The sequence below is a fragment of the Echiichthys vipera genome (genome assembly GCF_963691815.1).
Source record: "Echiichthys vipera genome assembly, chromosome: X".
NCBI lineage: Eukaryota > Metazoa > Chordata > Actinopteri > Perciformes > Trachinidae > Echiichthys > Echiichthys vipera.
Genome location: NC_139825.1, coordinates 8,166,321 through 8,186,953, shown reverse-complemented (window position 1 = coordinate 8,186,953; position 20,633 = coordinate 8,166,321).

Sequence of the window (20,633 nt, the reverse complement as noted above, 5' to 3'; positions counted from 1 at the left end):
GCCATCACACTGATTATCAATTTAATCAATAACTGATAAAGTATTTGCGAAATCAACGTCAAAGCAGACTGAATGGCCGGATGGCTGTTCAATTAGAGACTAGGGTGTAGCTGTGAACGGATTAACTAATTCCTGATGCACACACTCTCACACTGGACTAACAACTATATTTTAGAATACACTGCATAGTTATCAGTTGAAAGGTTCAGACACAATACAAACACCTTTAGTGTTGATTATAACGACAGCCCTGGTTATTACATAAGCTTGACAAAACCACAAACACAAACACTGACGGCAAGCATGTCACTTACCAGCCATATGTACAAATGCTGCCACGTCCCTGCTGTCGTCTCTTAAAAGTACATATGTATTCCAACGTGTGTGTATTGATGAGTGTGTGACAGGACAGTGTTCTAACACATTATCCGGCTGTCAGTCAGAGCCATGCTAAATGTCACCATCAGCTAACAATAGATCCTCCAGGACGGAGAGCTAAGCAAGGGATGGATGCAGGACAATAATAGGCAATCTTTCCTGAGATAGGAATGGATGGAGGGAGGAAGGGAGTCTACAGAGCATGTCTGGCAGAAAATCCCTTGGTATTATAAGATCACATGACCATCCATGCACCGTCAGTCAGAGAGCAAGCAGATCGGATGAAAGCAAGGAGAGAAAGAGGCAGAGAGAGGGCAGGACTGAATGGGTGGAGGGGGGAGACGTCACAGCACTGCTCAATCCCCCCTCCTTTTCATTACAGTGACAGAGACGGAGAGAGGAGGCACGAGCCAATAAGACTTGAGGACTGTCTGCTGTTTGGAACCCCTCCCTGAGCAGAAAAGCCAACACCAACAGAGGCAAACATGGAGAGGGGTAAACAAAAGAAAAGCTCAGAGAGAGAAACATGAGATCCAGCCTGCTAGGAAGAGAAAAGTTAACAATAAAAACTGTGAAAATGAAAATGGAAAGAATATAAAAAGGAGGAAACTCTCATGAAGCTACATGTCTAATCTTTTATGACTTCAGTAAGATTCAGAGCACACCTGCCATGTTGAGCATTGATGAGGGTCAAATGTATTTTCCACACAGCAAAAACAAAAGCAAATCTTAATATCTAGCCACCACAACAACAGTTTGATTAGAGAGAGCTGTCACTCCAGTGTGTTATACTGACAGTTGTTTCCATTATTTTGTCTACACTTGTTCATATCAATGACTAGGCTATTGCTGTTTTCACACCGCTTCCTGTCGGCAGCCTACCTTCAAGAGCGTTTCCCAAAAAAAGTTTTGTGAAAAAAGAGTTAATAAAAGAATTCCCTCTATGTATCACTCCGCACAGTCCAACAGCACCACACACTGAAACCAAGCCCGCCAAAATGATCTGAACACCTTTCCTAAAACAGTTTAAACACAAACTGAACATTTTAACCTGTATAAAGGAGTATGTATTGCAGGGATGTGCTAGTTTTATCATTGTGTAACAAATTGAGTTTGTATAACAACTGTAATTAAATGTTGTTCATGCAGAACACAGAGTATGTGGGCCTTCTAGTGGCTCCCCACCTTTACAACTAGCTTTTGAGTGATTAGTAGGGGGTTCAAGTATTATTTGTGGAACATTGTATTTGAATCCAGTTCACCTCACAGTCTATCCTGCTGGCTTGGTATCCATACAGTCCTTGGTTTCATTTGAATATGGACATGAGAAGCTGGGTCAGCAACACAGAAAATGTGGAGGATGAGGATATGAGGGTGGTAATGCAGAAGGTGTAGCAGCACTTCAGATTGATTTAATTAATTGATTAACCTATTAACAATGCCAAAAAATGTGTCCCTTGGAAACTAAACATCAATTGATTGTCAAAATAATCAATTCTGCTGAGAAATTGGCTATTTTACACAAATGAAAAAGACATGTTACAACTAAGCACATATGATGAAATTGTCATTGATGGAATCAGTCAGGTAGATTCAAGAGCAACAATTGGGTAGAATTTACATATAAATAAACAAACACATTTATGATGTAGGCCGGAAAAATGAGCTTCCCCTCCTTGAAAGACCAGCAGCTGCCACTGATTCATAGGCATATCACAGACCGCATAAGTATGACCCTGAAAGGTGTCCATGAGACAGGGACAGTTGAAATAACTGAAAAATATCTGAGATCAGCCATAAATTGAGGAGTTGTGTGAGAAGTGAACAGCTGGGCAACTCTCTGCCAGTGACCCAAGTCAACTGACGATTGCAAACATCAACAGCTTACGGCCATGTCACAACACTGTAAAGTTACATCAAGCTTTAACTAAACTAGTATTGGTAATAATAATATAGCACAGGCACGAGTATTAATACTTACCACTAACATTAACAAATGAGCATGTTATCAGTCATCTGGAATTACATTATACAACCTCCCACTACGTTTAAGTGCTGTAAGGAACCACAGGAGAGCGAGTGCGGACCCAGAGAGAGAGAGAGGCTGACTGAGAGAAGTCATTTGTTACTCTATTTACTTTCTTTAGTTACCACATGTTCTAGGCCAAGTTTAATGTGTCCAGCAGTTTTTAATACCCAGAACTCATTGTATTTTGTACCATACACCTGATGTTTTATATGTAAGGTTGACTTCTCTCTTTGAACTTGCAAATACTACAGCTTAATAGATAAATTGTAACATTTAAAAAATGGTATCCTATAAATAAAATTGTAATTTGGAAACTATATTAAAACTGAATCAGGCTTATTTTCTGTACTTTTTTTTTTATATTAATAAATAAAAATAATAATTTATATTAGTATTACATCATCACTACCTATTTCTACTTTTGATGTTAATATCATTATCTGTAGATACTGTGTCCCTGTCAAAGCGCTTACCTTCACGAATGTCCATCCCCAGGAGATAGTTTGCAGAAAGCGGAGGAATTTAGATTACGACATGTCTCATTTCGATGACAATCTACAAAATTAATCACAAAGGGTCTTACTGTATAAAAACAGTTGATGCAGTTAAGATCAGTTACTGCATTTATGGTTAGGCTTGCATACAAAACTTACAAGACTATTAATCAACAACCCTAAATATACAAACTATTATTGTATTCTTATGTTCAGGAAAAAAGTTAAAAACATAAGAAACATTCTGCAATACAAATGTAAACTAAGAGTGAACTGCACCAGCAAAACTCAAAACTCTTCTTTTTAAAATATGAATGTGGATGTGCCAAATGTTCAAAAGGAAAAAAAGATCAATTTAAAACTAGAAAGCACTCACTAAAACTATCCTACATTAGCTATTTTATTATTAGAAAAATGTTTTAATTGACTTCCAGTTTAAGATCAAAATGCACACATTGACAAACATGAGATATATGCAACATTTATTTGCTCTACGTAATAAAATATGCAAAAGTGAATAGTGATAAAGGTAAAAACAAAGATCATGCAATTTTCAGAAAACATTTATTTATTCCTTTGATTCATATGAATTGTAGACTTTGACTTTTTCTTGACGAATAATAATCTTAAGCAGTAAACTTTCACACTGATGTCCTGTGTTAAACTGTGAATGCTGTGTGAGAGACAGGCTGTCCAGTGATGTTTAGGCAGGTGTGAAAGGGAGGCAGGTGCAGGGCTAGGCAGCACGGCTCTCTGGTAGACTGATGAGATGATGTCGTCTTCTCTCTGTGAATCTGTTAGGTTCAATGCAAATGCTGAGGAAGCAAACACATGCTTTTAGATCACATTCAGTGATTCAGCTTCTTGTTGACGGAGTGATCAGACGTCAGCATCACTGGTCCAACGTCTCAGCTGCCATTATGGTTAAAAAGCAGGACTGCCAGATTATGCAGCTCACAATATGATTATTTCCTCATGCTCTGTATTGCATTGAATTGTATTGTATTGTACTGTACTATCTACGCCATCTACGCATACGCAGCGTCGCTAAATTTCAATGGATTTCCCGCCACTTCGGCTCCGGATAATATTGTTTTTAACATAGTTTACTGGTGTATTTGGAATCACTCGTGCCCAGCTTTTATTGTATTTAGCCTAAATGAATCCACTCCTCCCAATCATATTAATACTCATATTCCTCGAGGCAGTGGCCGAAGAGGAGGCGTTGCAGCTATTACTGACTCAGACCTATTAATCAACCCTAAACTTAAACTAAATTATAATTCATTTGAAAGTGTTGTTCTTTGTCTTTCACATTCAACCTGGAAAACTGTGCAGCCAATTATACTTGTTATAGTGTACCGTGCTCCTGGTCCGTACTCTGAATTTCTGTTTGAATTCTCAGATTTTCTGTCAAATTTAGTCCTTAAATCTGTTAAAGTAATCATTGTAGGAGATTTTAATATTCATGTGGATGTTGTTAATAATAGCCTTAGTATTGCGTTTATCTTTCTATTAGATTCCATTGGTTTTAGTCAGAGTGTACATAAACCTACTCACTGTTTTAATCACACACTCAACTTTGTTTTGGCTTATGGTGTGGAAATTAATGACTTAATAGTCTTTCCACAGAATACTATTTTATCAGACCATTATTTAATAACTTTTGAATTCGTATTACAGGACTACTCACCTCTAGACAAAGGTTTCTACACTAGATGTTTATCTGATAGTGCTATAACTAAATTTAAGGAAGCGATTCCATCTGCATTTACTTTAATGCTTATTCTAATATTCAAGATTCCTGTACGAACGTTAGTTTCTCTGAAATTGATCAGCTTGTTGACAGTGTTGCAGGCTGTCAACAAGACTTGACTCTGTTGCTCCTTTAAAAAAGAAGATACTGAAACAGAGGAAGTTAGCTCTGTGGTATAACTCACAAACCCGTGAATTAAAACAAGTTTCACGAAAATTCTAAAGTAATAGGCGTTCCACTAAATTGGAGGAATCTCGCTTAGTTTGGCAAGAAAGTCTAAAAACATATAGGAAGGCCCTCCGTATTGCCAGAGCAGCCTATTACTCATCTTTAATAAAGGAGAATAAGAACAATCCTAGATTTCTTTTCAGCACTGTAGACAGGCTGACAGAGAGCCACAGCTCTACTGAGCCATGTATTCCTATAACCCTCAGTAGTAACGACTTCATGACCTTCTTTAAAGTAAAGTAATTCTTCTTCTTCTTCTTCTTAATGACAATATTACAACTATTAGAGACAAAATCAACTCGCTAGGCATCGATTTTTCTTGGAACCCAGGAACCTTAGAGATTTTCTACAGTTGATTTTAACAAATTGACCCCTATTATTTTGGCCATTCAAAGCCTTCTACTTGTCCCCTAGACTCTATTCCAACTAGGTTACTTAAAGAAGTGTTACCTTTAATTAGCACTCCTGTATTAGATATGATTAACATGTCCTTATCAGCAGGTTATGCACCACAGTCTTTTAAAGTAGCTGTAATTAAACCTCTTCTCAAAAAGCCCAGTCTTGATCCAGAGGTTCTAGCCAACTATAGACCTATATCTAACCTTCCTTTTCTCTTCAAGATCCTCAAAAAATGAGTCGCCAATCAACTGTGTGACTTTTTACATAATAATGAGTTATTTGAGGACTTCCAGTCAGGATTTAGAATGAATCATAGCACTGAGACAGCACTGGTAAAATTACTAACAACCTTCTAATAGCTTCAGACAAAGGACTTCTCTCTGTACTTATTTTACTAGATCTTAGTGCGGCCTTCGACACTATTGACCATCACATCTTGCGACAGAGACTGGAGCATCTAATTGGCATTAAGGTAACCGCATTAAGCTGGTTTAAGTCATATTTATCAGATAGATCTCAGTTTGTACATGTTAATGACAAATCCTCCATGCACACTAAAGTTAGTCACAGAGTCCCACAGGGTTCTCTCCTTGGACCAATTCTATCAACCTTATATATGCTTCCCTTAGGAAATATTATAAGGAAGCACTCCATACATTTTCATTGTTATGCTGATGATACACAATTATATTTGTCGATCAAACCAGAAGCAACCGATCAGTTAGATAAACTTTGAATGTGCATTAAGGAAATAAAAAGCTTGATCACCTGCAATCTGATGTTAAACCCAGAAATGAAGTTATTGTACTTGGCCCCGAAGGCCTCCGAAACTCATTAGCTAAAGATATTGTTACTCTGGATGATGTTGTGTTGTCCTCCAGCACCACAGTAAGGAATCTGGGTTTTATTTTTGATCAGGATATGTCCTTCAATTCTCACATAAAACTAACGACAAGGACTGCATATTTTCACCTTCGTAATATTGTGAAAATTAGGAACATTGTGTCTGAGAAAGATGCAGAAAAACTAGTCCATGCATTTGTTACTTCTAGGCTGGACTTTTGCAACTCCTTATTATCAGGCTGCTCCAATAAGTCTCCAGTTGGTCCAAAATGCTGAAGCTCATGTACTTACTAAAACAAATCGAAGAGAACATTTCTCATGTATTAGCTTCTTTGCACTGGCTACCTGTAAAATCTAGAATATAATTTAAAATCCTTCTTCTTACCTACAAAGCTCTTATTGGTCAGGCTCCGTCGTATCTTAAAGAGCTCATAGTACTGTATTACCAGACTAGATCGCTGCACTCTGAGAATGCAGAGCTACTTGTCGTTCCTAGAGTCTCCAAATGTAGAATGGGAGGCAGAGCTTTCAGCTACCAAGCTCCTCTCCCGTGGAACCGACTCTCAAGTGTTATTCGGGAGGCAGACACTGTCCCCATATTTAAGAGTAAACTTAAAACTTTCCTTTTGATAAAGCTTACAGCTAGGGCTTACGAGCCCTTAGCTATGTTGTTATTTTTTATCTGATTTTGTCATGTTTAAAGATGCTGCTATACGCCTAGTCTGCCGGGGGATAATCCTGTTGCTGATACTCTTTCAATTCAATTCAATTCAATTCAATTCAAAAAACTTTATTTGTCCCCGGGGGGCAATTCAGGGCACACAGAGCAGCAAATAACACAAGAATAAAGTGTAAAAGAAGAGTTAGTGTCAGGATGTCAGGTTAGATACAGAGAACGTCGGCGTGAGATGTAGAAACACATGTGTGTATCAGATGTAAGCAGACATGTGAGCGGGTGTATATGATGTAAACAGTGTAAACATGCAGTAGACTGTTGAAACAGGTATAAACAGAACTGTAGTGCAGAAAAGATATAAGTGGACAGTGATCGGATTCAGATGAGGTCAGACATGATACATGTGTGTAATGAGCAGACGTAACAGAACTATAGTGCAGTAATAGAGTATAAATATAATATATGACTATAAGCTAAATAATAAAGTGATAGTGGTGCATGGCAGGAAAACAGCAGTCTGAGTATATATTAGCTCTGTGTAACAGATGAATACTTAAAAATAAAGTGACCATAGTGCTGTGATGGATACAATATAAGACCTGATAGACAGAATAAAGTGGAGCAGTGCATTAATACCATAAATTAACATAACTAACAGAATCAAGTGGACCAGTAAGAACAGAGTAACAGAATAAGTCCGGTGTGAACATAATAACAGAATAAATAAGTAAGAGTAAATAAGTGGCGTAGTGCAACAGACCGGAGTAACATTATAAACAGAGTAAATAAGTGGCGTAGTGCAACAGTCCAGTAACATTATAAACCGAGTGAACAGAATAAGTGGAATTGTGAATCAACCAGAAGTTCACAGCTTTGAGGACAGGAGTGGAGGTAGATAGCCAGTTCACGTGTCCGGTGAGTGTCCGGGGGGGGGGGGGGTGTCCAGGGGGTGAAGGTGTCCAGGAGAGGTGTCAGGGGTGGGGAGGGGGGGTGATGGTGATGGTGTCCAGGGAGGATGTCTGGAGAGGGGAGGAGGAGAGGTGAAGGGAGGGGTGTCCGGGGGGGAGAGGGGGGTGAGGTGTCCATGGAGGGTGTCTGGAGTGGGGGGGGGGTGGTGGAGTGTCCAGGGGAGAGTGTCAAGAGTCGGGAGGGGGATGGTCAGAGGGGTCAGGAGTTGAGGAGCTGGACAGCCCTGGGGATGAAGGTTGCTCTTCTCCTCTGTGTCCTGCAGCAGGGACAGCGAAGACGGCGTCCTGAGGGGAGCCACTCAAACGCTGAGAAGAGAGCGTGAGAGGGGTCCTGCATGATCCGACCAGCTAACCTGAGTGTCTGCTGCTCGTGGATGGTCGACAAAGTTCTAACAGGAAGTCCAATGATCTTAGAACAGACCGTGGCTACGCTCTGCAGGCGGTTTCTGTTCTGGAGGCTGGTGGAGTAGAACCAGCATGTGATGGAGAACGTGATGATGCTCTCGATGAAGGAGTAGTAAAAGGTCAGGAGGATGTTCTTGCTGACTCCAAAGTAATTGAGCTTCCTAAGGAGGTATTTCCGCTGCTGACATTTCCTGAGAATCTCCTCTGTGTTGGAGGAGAATTTCAGCAGGCTGTCGAAGATGGTGCCCAGGTACCTGTACTCCTCAACTGCTTCAACAGGCTTCCCGTGGATCACGGTGTTTGCTGATGCAGCCAGTTCCCTCTGCTTGTTGGAGAAGGTCACCACCATGTCTTTGGTTTTGTTGACATTCAGTTCCAGGCAGGAGCTGTCACACCACTCCACAAACTCCTGAAGAGCTGGTCCGTGGTGCAGAGATGGGCCTGACAGCAGAGACAGGAGGACGGTGTCGTCAGCGTACTTCACCAGATGACAGTTAGGCTGTGTGGTTCTGCAGTCATCGGTGTAGAGGATGAAGAGCAGAGGTGAGAGCACACAGCCCTGAGGGGAGCCGGTTGAGGTGTGTTGGAGGTCGGAGAAGGTGCTGTTGACCAGGACTCTCTGTGAACGGTTGGTCAGGAAGTCCAGTATCCACAGGATTAGCAGTTGGTCCAGATGAAAGAGGGCTGAGAGTTTGTCAGCCAGGATGTGGGGCTGCATGGTGTTAAACGCAGAGGAGAAGTCTGCAAACAGGAGTCTGGCTGCGGTGTTGGGGCGCTCCAGGTGTTTGTAAACAGTGTCTATTATGAATGTTTTTGCATCATCGACGCCCCTGCCAGCTCGATAAGCGAATTGGAGCGGGTCCATCTGGGAGTGGGTTTCCCTGATGATGCGTTGTTTTATGATCCTCTCCATGGCCTTCATCACAAGAGAGGTGAGGGCCACCGGCCGGAGGTCATTCAGACATTTAACAGCGCTTTTCTTGGGGATGGGGATAACTGTTGTTTGATAACTGAGTGTTTCCATTGCTGGGGGACTATGCTGCTGTCCATGGATCTTTGGAACAGGGTCTGAAACACGCCCCCTAGCTGCTCAGCACAGTGCTTCAGGACGCGGCCGCTGATGTTGTCTGGGCCAGGTGAGCTGTTCTCCCTTGTCTTCCTGAGGGCTTTCACCACGTCCTCTTCACTGAAGGTGAAGGCTGCTGAGTCACTGGGCTTGAGCTTGGACATCACTTCTTCCAGCTGGGTGGTGTTGTCCTGCTCGAACCTTGTGTAGAAAGAGTTGAGGTCATTGGGGAGAGATGAAGAGCTGCTGCCTGAAACCTGGATGGTTTTTGTGTTGCTGGCAGCAGTGTTCACAGCAGCCATGTTCTTAAGTCCCTGCCAGGCTGAGCGGAGGTTACCCTGCGTGAAGCACTCCTCCACTTTGTTCTTGTACTCCAGCTTGGCAGTTTTTATGGCATGCTTGACCTCTCTGTTGACCTCCTTTTTCTCCATTTCAGAGCCGGTGAAGAAGACCCTTTTCTTCTTGTTGAGGATCTCCTTGAGCTCTTTGGTGATCCAGGGTTTGTTGTTGGGGTAGATAGTGACCGTTTTGGAGGGGATGATGTTGTCCACACAGAAGGAAATGTACGATGACACAGTGTCCACATGTTCATTAATGTCATCAGAGGGGGCCAGGAGGTTGTCCCAGTCAGTGGATTCAAAGCATCCTTGGAGTGTGATGATGCTTTCGTTGGTCCACTGCTTGATGTTCTTGACAACTTTCTTCACCCTTCTCATGACAGAGATGTAAGCCGGAGCAAGCAGGATGGCATGGTGATCAGCAGAGCCCAGAGGGCGACAGAACTGTATGCGTCGGGTACTGAACCATAGCACTTGTCCAGTGTCTTCTCCTGGCGTGTGTGGCATGTGATATACTGTTGATAACCTTTTAATGATTTGTCCAGGGAGCAGTGGTTGAAATCACCCAAGATGAATTTGGGAGAGTCCGGTGAAATGTGGTCCAGTTTGTTTAAGGAGTCTGTGATGTGTTCAGTGGCTGTGACTGCGTTGGCTCTGGGGTGGATGTAAACCAGGATGACAAAGAGCTGAGGAAACTCTCTGGGTAGGTAGAAAGGACGAAGGGAGACAGCCAGAAGCTCAATGTCCGGGGTGCACAGTTTCTCCCTCACAACGATCGTTGAGCACCAGCGTGTGTTTACATACAGACACACGCCACCGCCATGTTGTTTACCGGTGAGCTCACTGTCTCGATCAAGTCTTAGAGGGGGGCCGAAGCCATCAACGTGCAGGGCATTGTCATCGTCGTTCTTATTTAACCACGTCTCAGTGAAAGCAAGAACCGAGGCAGTCCTGTACTCATGCATGTGGTTAACGTTAGCTTGTAGCTCATCCGTTTTGTTCCGGAGGGATCTAACATTAGCTAGGACGATAGATGGAAGCGGCCGTTGTTTACAAGTCTCCCGTTTGAGCCTGGCCCTGATTCCGCTCTTTCTCTTCCCCCTTCTGGTTACCTTATTGTTCTTGTGTGTGGACTTGTCGTGGCTGGTTGAGTTACTCCGCAGTAATTCCTTCGGTAGAGAGTCTACGGCGAAGGCGTGTAGAGGATGGAGTCCGAGCTGTAGTAGGGTCTCTCTGGAGTACGTGTTCCGCTGGTCGTTGTTTCTGCTCGCCGTCACAAACTCCAGGAGAAACCACACGTGAAGAATGGCCATGAAAAACACGGGTATATCCATGCCGAACGGAGAATTAAGTCCCGGGTGAAAAGGAAAGAAAAACAGGAGAATAACTTCCGCGTTGTCCGGCAGTCACGGGGTTAACAGGAAGGTAAACAAAGAGAGCGTCACGAGGGGACGGGCAGGAAGAAAAAGTCCGCTACGTCTATGTACGTAGTTAAAAAGTTAGAAAACACACTCGGCGTGTTTGGCATGCAGAGGGTAAACTAAAAAGTGACAGTATGTATAAATAAAATAAGTAGAAAAACGTAATAAATGCTAAATAACGCTAAAAGTTGCTCTGTGCTCCGTCCGGTCGACCACACGAGCAGCGACCCGGAACCTTTTATCCTGTCTGTCCGTATCATTCATGTCTCATCAATGCATGTTACTAATTCAGCTCCATGTTTGCCAACTTGTAAGTCATATTGACATTGCTTTAGCTATCACTATAGTCACTGTTACTTTTGTGGTTGCTGGCATCTCTGGAAGTCTGTTTGTCTGTCTGTCTGTCTGTCTGTCTGTCTGTGTCTCTGTCCATCTGTACATCTCTTCCCTCTTTTTCTCTTCTTTTCTTCTCCCCAGCCGGTCAAGACAGATGGCCGTCCTCCATAGAGCTGGGTCTGTCTGACGTTCCTGCCTGTTATAGGGAAGGTTTTTGTCACCACTGTACGCTATGGAGGAATTGTGGGGTCTATGTAAATCATAAAAGAAATAATAAAAATTAAAAATTAAATTGAATTGAAAAATAAAATCTAGTATGTAGAAAACTTAAACACCTTTTCTTGTTTTATGTAGATTAGAGGATCACTGCCACTCTGATAAAACTGTTGCATTAATCACTGCCAATAAATAAAAAAAATGATGTAGTCTGACACAAGAGCCCTGCAATTCATTTTCACTCATTACCCTTTACTTAACCAGGAATATTCCCATTGAGATTTAAAATCACTTTTCCAAGGGAGTCCTGGCCAAGACAGCAGCATAAACATACAAGTTTCACATTTAGAGCAAATTAAAAAACAACACACAACTAAATATGACACACAACTTAACATGATACATAAACAAAATAAAACAGCATTAGACAGTACATGTGCAAATTCTATGAAATATATATATAAATGAAATTTATTTTGTTTGTTGAGACTGTTTTAGAGATGATTTAACTTATATTGTTTTTATGAGTCGTATTTGATGTGTTTATAAATCCAGATTTAGCTGAGATGAGTTCATAACATAATATGTCATTGAGATTATTATACTATATTATATTATCACTGAGGTCAGAGGGACTAGCAGAGTTGTATCTGACTGCATTATACTCAGTGCTGTTATTTTACACTAACGTTACATCATGTTAGTGGAGTGGATATATCTGTTTATTTCAGAACATGTACAGTTAACAGTTCATGCTACATATCAGAGTAAATGTATATGTTTTTGCTCTGAATCTACAACACTCACAGCTGTCTAACTTTAGGTGCATTATCCCTATATGAATGTTAACACACCAACATTGCTGTTAACGTTATTTGCCTGATCCGTTTGTTTGTCTGTTACAACCGTAAATTATAAATACATAAGCTGTTCAAACATATAACTACACTTCAGGATAATAACATTGAAGTACTGTCTCTTCACCCGCAAACACACTCAGGTACAAAGCTAGCTCTGGTCCTTTTCTTGTAAACTACAGTCTTCAAGTCTTGACAGGCCGAAGTTTGTGCTTCCTTTACACATCAAAGAAATCACCATGATGACAAAGGGTTAAATTTAATGTTAAACTACAAAAAAAAAACGATTCAGGAAAACTAAAACCGTTCAAACCTACTATCGCCTATAATCGTACAGTGGACAGCTAGGATGACTCCCTTCTCCTACGTAATATGACGTGTTTGACGTATGATGTTGAAAAAAGAGATTTTTTAGAAGCAATGCTCAAAACGGCCACTTTCACCTCCAATTTCTGCCCATATGTTTTGTCAAACATAAAAAATCCTGCATTAACTTTTCAAATGGTCATCTAAGAGAGGTTAAATGTAAATTTAGTAATAAAAAAAATGAACCTGCAAGTTTCACTTTAAGTTACTTGACCCTGTCCCTGACACCTGTGGTCTGTGGTAATAACCACACAATTGTGGTAAATGTCTGCGTGCAGGAGTGATTGAGGAGAGTAGATACGCGGGGGAAGCATTTACTTGAGTTCAGGATATTCAAATGGTTGATGTAAAAGTAGTGATTGCAAATGAGGCTTCAGGAAGCTACAGTATGCAAAACATTTTCTTTATTCCACTAGATGGGTCTCTATGTTCAACAAAGGGTTGAACACAAATTACCATTCAGTAAGCCCTTTTCTTTAAACCGAAAGCTCCATCTCGCAGATCAGTCTGGTAACTTGCGGCAGAGAAAATTTGGAGAAGTTAGCCAAGCGACTGAACCAATCAGCGTTGGCTTTGAGGCGAGTCGAAGTTTGAAGTGTGTGTCTGCTTGCTAACCCATTTTGACAGCAGTTCTTTGGATAAATGCTGTTTTGTAGTGACTCTGCATCTGTTCTTCAGTTAGTTTAGAGCTTGGTACATCTAAAAAACATCAAAGTATATGTAAATAAAAAAGGCACCTTTACATTCATTTGGATCCCTGCACACATGCGCATCAGGGGGAATGAGAGTTGACAAACTAGCAAAGCAGGCTTTTAAAAAAGTAAACACTGATGCAGAAATTAAACTATTGGAAAAAGTTTGGTATTGGAAAAAGTTTGGTATGGAAGAACATAAATAAAGAATGGAAGCTTGTCTGGGACCAGGAGAGGAGAGGAAGGCAACTACATACAATCCCCAATATAGTAGGCATTGGGAAAAAACGGAAGGAAACAGGAGAGAGGAGGTGGTGATGACAAGGCTGAGAACTGGACACAGTTACTTGAACAGGACTTTGCAAACGATAGGGAACATCTAACTTGACAGTGTGAGGGCCAGGACCAAGAGACAGCAGAGCATGTCATTGTAAGGAGCAGGAAATAAACAGCAGTGAGAAGGGAGCTGATGGAGGGGATGAGAAGAGCAGGGTAGACAGAAGATGGGTTAGAAGACATACTGGACTGTGGTTGGCATGTGGACAAGGCAGGAAGTGTTTGATCGCATTCTAAAGAAAACTACATTATTGGAAAGAACTTGAAAACTGGACACTGTAGGTGTTTAATAATTCCAGAAGGTGGGTGAAGTGCAACATTATGGATGCAAGCTGCTGTAAAGTACCAAAGAAGAAGAGAAGGTGGCGGTATGCACCGAAAGTTGGTATTGCGAAAGAGAGTTGAGCAGGTTTCGGTGGATTATCGGTGTGAGAGAAAGTGGTTGCAAACAAATTGTATCGTGAGTGTAACGATGGCAGATATGTCAGATGGTGAGGGGTGGACAGGTATGGAAACTACTCAAACAAAGATGGCAAGGGAAAAGAATCATGGTCTGAAGGAAGTAGTGAAGGAGAAAGCAATCTGAGACAAAATATCAAGTGTTGAGGAAAAGGAGGAATGGAAAGTAGCTATCATGCTTAGTAATGATAAGGAACACTTCCATCCATTAATTTTTTCAATTGCTTTGTTTACCAAAGATATTGAAAAAATTAAATTTGCAAAACTGTTGTCCAACCGAACAATTCTTATCTCAGCAGTAAGTAAGAAACAGCAGGAAATATCCTTAAAATGTCTTATCTTGATGGTGGAAGGATTAAGGCCCATGTAACAGGAATGGCAGCAGAGCTAAGTGGGGTTATCACAAATGTGCCACTAGAAATGTCAATGAAGTAAAGAAAGAGATCAAGGGTGGGAAAGTGATCAAATCCAAAAGAGTGCAAACTAATAAAAGTGATGTCAAACCGGATAGTTTCTCAGTGCTGCTTGTTGCTGATAAAACAATGCCCTCTGAAATTCACATTGGTTTGTTAAACTACAAAGTCAGGGTGGACATTCCTCAACCTTTGAGATCTTTCAAATGTCAGAGAATGGGACACACAGTACATCAATGCAAATGGAGGCAGAGGTGTGTAAAATGTGGAGGGAAACACAAGTATGGAAAATGTAACAAAGGTGCTAAGATTAAATGCTGTAATTGTGGAGGGGAGCATAGTGCAGCTTTTGCTGGATGTGTGGAACAAAGACAGGCAAAAGAAGTGCAGAGAATTCAAATCATTAACAAAGTTGTATATGCTGAGGCCCTAAGAACTCTTAAGGCAAGTGAAAACAAGCTTTGTAGCCTTCATATGCAAAGTTGTTAATGTGGCAGTATGGCAAGGAAAGAGTAGTGATAGAATCAAAATAGTGGTAGAAGCTGCAAAAGAGTTTCTAGGCATTAATGAACTGAAAGCTGAAGATATTCATGGTATGCTAAGGGAAAATAATGATGGAGGGTCTCCAAATGATAGTTAATATAATAATAGTTTTCCTTCTATGGTGTGGTGATTTTAATGCTCATAATAACCTTTGGGGAAGTAAACATACTGATAAAAATAGTAGAAGATTTGATGGATATAAGACAGCTAGTTTGCCTAAATAATGGAAATGGTACACAGATTAATATTCATACTAACATAATGTCCTGTTTAGATTTAATGTTAGCATCTACCAATATTGCAACATCAGCTGAATGGAATGGAAGTACTAGAAGTGATCATTTCCTAATAATATGTGCGTTAGATATGGAGTTAGATATACGAAAAATACCAAGTCATAAAAAATGGTGAAAAGCTGATTGGAAAAAATTCAAAGGAGCATGTTGTAAAATATCAGAATCAATTTCAATGGAGGGAAATATTGAGGAAAATACATGTCATAAACATAATAATTGATGCAGCAACAAATAGCATACCATTCAAGTTAGTGGTGGTGGTGGTCCTTCAATTAAAGAAGGAAATAGTGCACTGGGAATATTACGTAATAATCTAAATCAAGATAATATAATCAATTATCAGAGGAAAAAAGTTATAGCGCATATAGTAAACGGGGTGCATGGAGGAATTGCTGTTCTAAGTTAAAATGGGAGATGTTTGGAAAATGTTGAAAAAATGAGTGGTAAAAAAGTTTTTACTAAAATATCTGTGTTGGAGGATGGCGGAACACTTGCAATAACTGATAAAGAAAAAGAAGATTTGTTAGGAAAGGCATTTGCTAGTGTACATAGTGGCGATCATTTAGATGATAAACACAAACAAAGACAAAATTAAATCTTAAAAGAAAATAGGGATGTGTATATAAAGAACGATAGTGAGGAAAGTATAATGGATGCTGAGATTAGCATGAGTGAATTGGTTACAGTACTAGATGGAGCTGGGAATACTGCTACTGGAGAGGAGCTATGTGATGTTCAAAAGACTGCCAGGAAAAGTATTACAATTAATCTATTTAATAAAATATGGAAAGAAGGGAAAAGGCCAAAAAAGTTGAAACAGTGCATTAATCTTGCCCTTTAATAAACCTGGAAAAGACACAAACAAAGTAGGTAATTATAGACCTATAGCCCTACCTTCCGGTCTTTGTACATGGATGGAGAAAATCCTAGTTAGAAGACTTAATTTTTTTCTTGAACTTAGAGGACTTTTTGCTAATTATCAAAATAGTTTTAGGAAGGGACAGACAACTATGGATGCTGTAGTTAAAGTCAGTAATCCTGTTATGTTCCAATTTGTTTTTCCCTAGGGTAGAAGTGGATTTAAATGTAACAGAAATGAAGAGAGAATGGGAAGAGGGTGAGATATCGTACAAGTCGAGTAACTATATTAAAACAATCACTGCAGGTAATTAGACATATATACAGATGGATCCAAAGATGAAAATGATAAAGTAGGAATAGGTGAAGATATTCCATCAATGCACATCCATATTGGGAAAAGGTTACCCGATCAAATCTCAGTTTATTCAGCAGAGATGATGGCAATCCTTATTGGTTTTGTGGAAGATATAGATCTCGTGCTCACTCACACTCACCTCGTGATGACCCTAAAGAACAGGGGAATGCTCACTTCCTCATTTTATGACACACACACACACACACACTCATTACTGACAATTTCCTGTGGTGCAAACACAGACACATCTGTTCTCTCTAGATAGCCATATAGGGACATGCACTAGTCTCCCCCACACAGCTTTTAGTGTTATAATGTGTTACCAGTCAGATTAAAGCCCCGGGGCTCGTCCGGGATCGGAAGGAGGAGAAGGCAAATTCGACCCAAAAGGTTTCTTCACGGGGAACAGCGTGAGACACAAGCCGGCACATCAGTAAAGGTAAGCAGAACCTGTTTAATCGAAACTCTGCACATTGGGCATTCTAAAACATTGTGTCTTGCCTGCGCCACAGTGAGTAAACTATTTAAATTGAGATAATGGCAAAACTGAGAATGGTAAACTGAGAATGGTCCTGGGTCGTGGTTGACCCCACCGTTATTCTGACGAGGATACGGACAAAACCTAGGAGGTTACTGGGTTAGAGGCCCATTGAACTGAGGATACCCCGAATTCTATAAGTGAGTTTTTAGCTCACAGAGGCATCGCAATTTTGCTATAAGCCGAGTCTGGGACTCATATGTGTGTTTAAAGAAGTGTGGGAGGTTCGTGTGTATATCCACTTTGACATCAGACTCAGGTTCTGAGGAATACACATTTCTGTGGGACAACAGAGGGCGGTATAGTTCTGTCGCTGTTTTTATCTGAAACGGGAAAAGTGGTGCACGTTCTGGGGTAACCCCGAGAGTGAAGGTGCACAGACGTGAGTCTGTGTAGAAGCTTCCATTACTAGAACGGCATTACCGGCATTGACCCCCGTTGACGAGAACAGCGAAGTGTTATAACTTCATTCATGGTTGCATCATATACGTCACCGGAGTATTTAGCATGGATTGTGAAAGTGAATAAAGAACAGAAAAGGCAGAGCAGATACTTAGGCGCCATTTTTAGGAGTATTCGTGTTAGAGGTGGTATTGGTTGTCGGATATCTTATTCACGCATACACGGATAGTTAAAAGTTAAATTATGAATTTCTATCTGTAATAATTACATATCGGGCTTGCTGTTTTCTGACTCACAATAAGAGCGAAGTGAACGAATAACACGGTGTCCTGGCTGTTCCAATCAGAGGTGATCTGTCACGAACAAAGTCAGCAGGATCAGCAAGAGCTGATTGGCCGTGGATGAGTCACCGTCTCAGAATAAGGCTCAGAAGACAGTAATCATATAAGAAAATAATGAACGGAGAATTTGATCCCGAGCAGGACGATGGAGGCTGGGGTCCGGTTAACCCCAACTCCAGATGGACGTCATTTGCAGTCCAGTTAGACAATATGATAAAAGTAGCGGATACCACCCTCGGACCTAAAGGGAAAGAAAATAAATTGTCGGAAATACGAGTTAAAGTGAAAGGGTTGGTGAAGAGAAAAGGGACAGAAATGAATGAGAAAGGATCATTGGGCAAGTGGTTATGGGAGAAGGAGTGTGAAAGTCGTGTGACAAGGGATGAAATGGACAAGGGTAAGAATGCAGGAATAATGAAACGTTCCGGATATAAGAAAGCGGAACTCGGGTTTTACTGGCAAAGTACAAAAAAACCACACCCACTAAAAAACAACTTGCCACTTCTGCCACAGCTCCGTCATGTCCACCTCCGTATTCCCCTTCAGCCATGACTCAAACTTCAGAAACCCCTGGCATGTATCCAACATTGTATATTACTGACGGCACCCTCACGGTCAGCGAAGAGGACGAGGTGTACACACAGGATATTGTTAGTAACACCTCAAGCCTACAAACGGGCCCCATCTCACAGGCAACAGGAGGGGCCTCGTGGCCACCTCCACCCCCGCCACCGACGGTTAACACCAGCTCAGGCGGAATGGACACTACTCCATTTGATCTGTGCAAACAACGTGAAAAACAAGTCGAAGAATGGGCTAGGTTAGAAAGTGAAGTACAAAAGTACCACTCGACACTGAAGCAACAGACCCAACCCCGACCTCCACCACTTACCACTGCCCCCACTCCGACAGCACAGCCACCGTCGCAGCCTACAGGCTTCCCCACACCGAGCTCCAGTACTCCTTTACCAGCACTCGATTTAACGGGTCGAGGGCGGGCCACCTTTAGGGGGACAGGGGAAGAAGAACAGACTCGGAATTTCGTTCGTGTCACTATGGATCTGTTAGGATCCTGGGACGATAACGATCCGGCACCTGCCTGTCAGTATCCTTCTGTGACAGACATACTAGAACGCGAGAGGTCTGCTTTACAGGAGAGAATTTGGGAATCAACAGCCACTGTTAAAGCCATGGAAAATACTATTAGTAGCAGGGTTGCGGCCAGAAATCGCACAAGCCGTCAGGAAAATCTTTTTGGAGGGGCATATGGCAATTATCCACTGGTGACGTCAAATAACAATAGAGGACGATATAAACCTTATAGTCAGGGAGACCTTGGCGCCATCGTTGAAAAACTACCACAGATGTCCGAAGGGGGTAACTTGTGGTTAGCCAAATTAGATGCGTTGACTGCGGGACAGAAACTAGGACTGGGTGACTTCCGAGCGGTAGCTGCACGTTGCATGACAGGAGGAGACTGAGCGTCTCTTGAACAACAGGCAGGGACCGTTGGCCTAAGTGATGATACTCCATTTTTGGCGCTGAGCACTCTGATTGGTCAGTTTTTAAGGGAAAAATACCCATTGCCCAGCGCAGCCGCCATGCCAAAACTGAGGTGGGATCCTAAGCAAAATCCGCAAGAATACATTGACAACGGCAAAGATATATGGTTAAAATATACAGGCATGCACCCTGGCAGAGAAGGTACACAACGTGAAGGTTTAGACAGGCGGTACTGGAGGGAGTTCCGGAGGAAGTCAGAGTGGCTATGGTCAATAACCTGGATATGTTAGGGGCGGAGTCGACTAATTGGAAAAACATCTCATACATCATTTGACTCGTGCACAAGACCAAACTGAAAAAGAGACAGAGGATCTTAAAGAATTACAGTCACAACTACTGAAATTACAATTATCTGATGCGAGACAAAAAGTAAATGACAAAAAGAAGTCTAATAAGGACTCTGGGAAGGTGATGGTTGCCGTAGAATACACGCCCGACTCATTCCACTCTGATCACATTCCATGGGTGCCACCACACCCACAACAAACGAGGGGCAGTGGGCGTGGCAGGGGATTCGGATTTGTGAGGGGGGGCAGCAGGTTCTGAGAAGGCGTGGAAAGGGCAGCACAGGGCGTGGTCAGTCGAGGGAGGGTTGCTTTGTATGCGGTGACCAAGGACACTGGGCCAGAGGACAGGGCAGTCCGTCACGTTTCCAGGCCAGAGGCCGTGCATCTGGAGAACGACGACCTCCATGTCCTCCTAGGCGTGCCACTGACGAGGCCCCACCAGAGGGCAGCAATGAAGATCCCGGCCAGTTTCCACAGTGGGAGGGTGGCTGGGAGGAGTCCAGCCAATATTGACACACCCCCGAGAACCACACGGACAACAATCCCACGGCAGAACCAATGTTGTCTGTACAGGTAAGAACGGCCGAATTGCCATTTTTGGTTGACACGGGGGCCACGTGCTCAACGATAAAATCATTACCTCCCGGTTCTCTATCTTCAAACACCACCACACTTGTGGGCTTCTCTGGGGAAAAACAAACTCTGCCGATTACCAAACCCCTGTTAACAAAAATTGGCCCACAGACTTTTGCGCATCCCTTTGTGCATTCT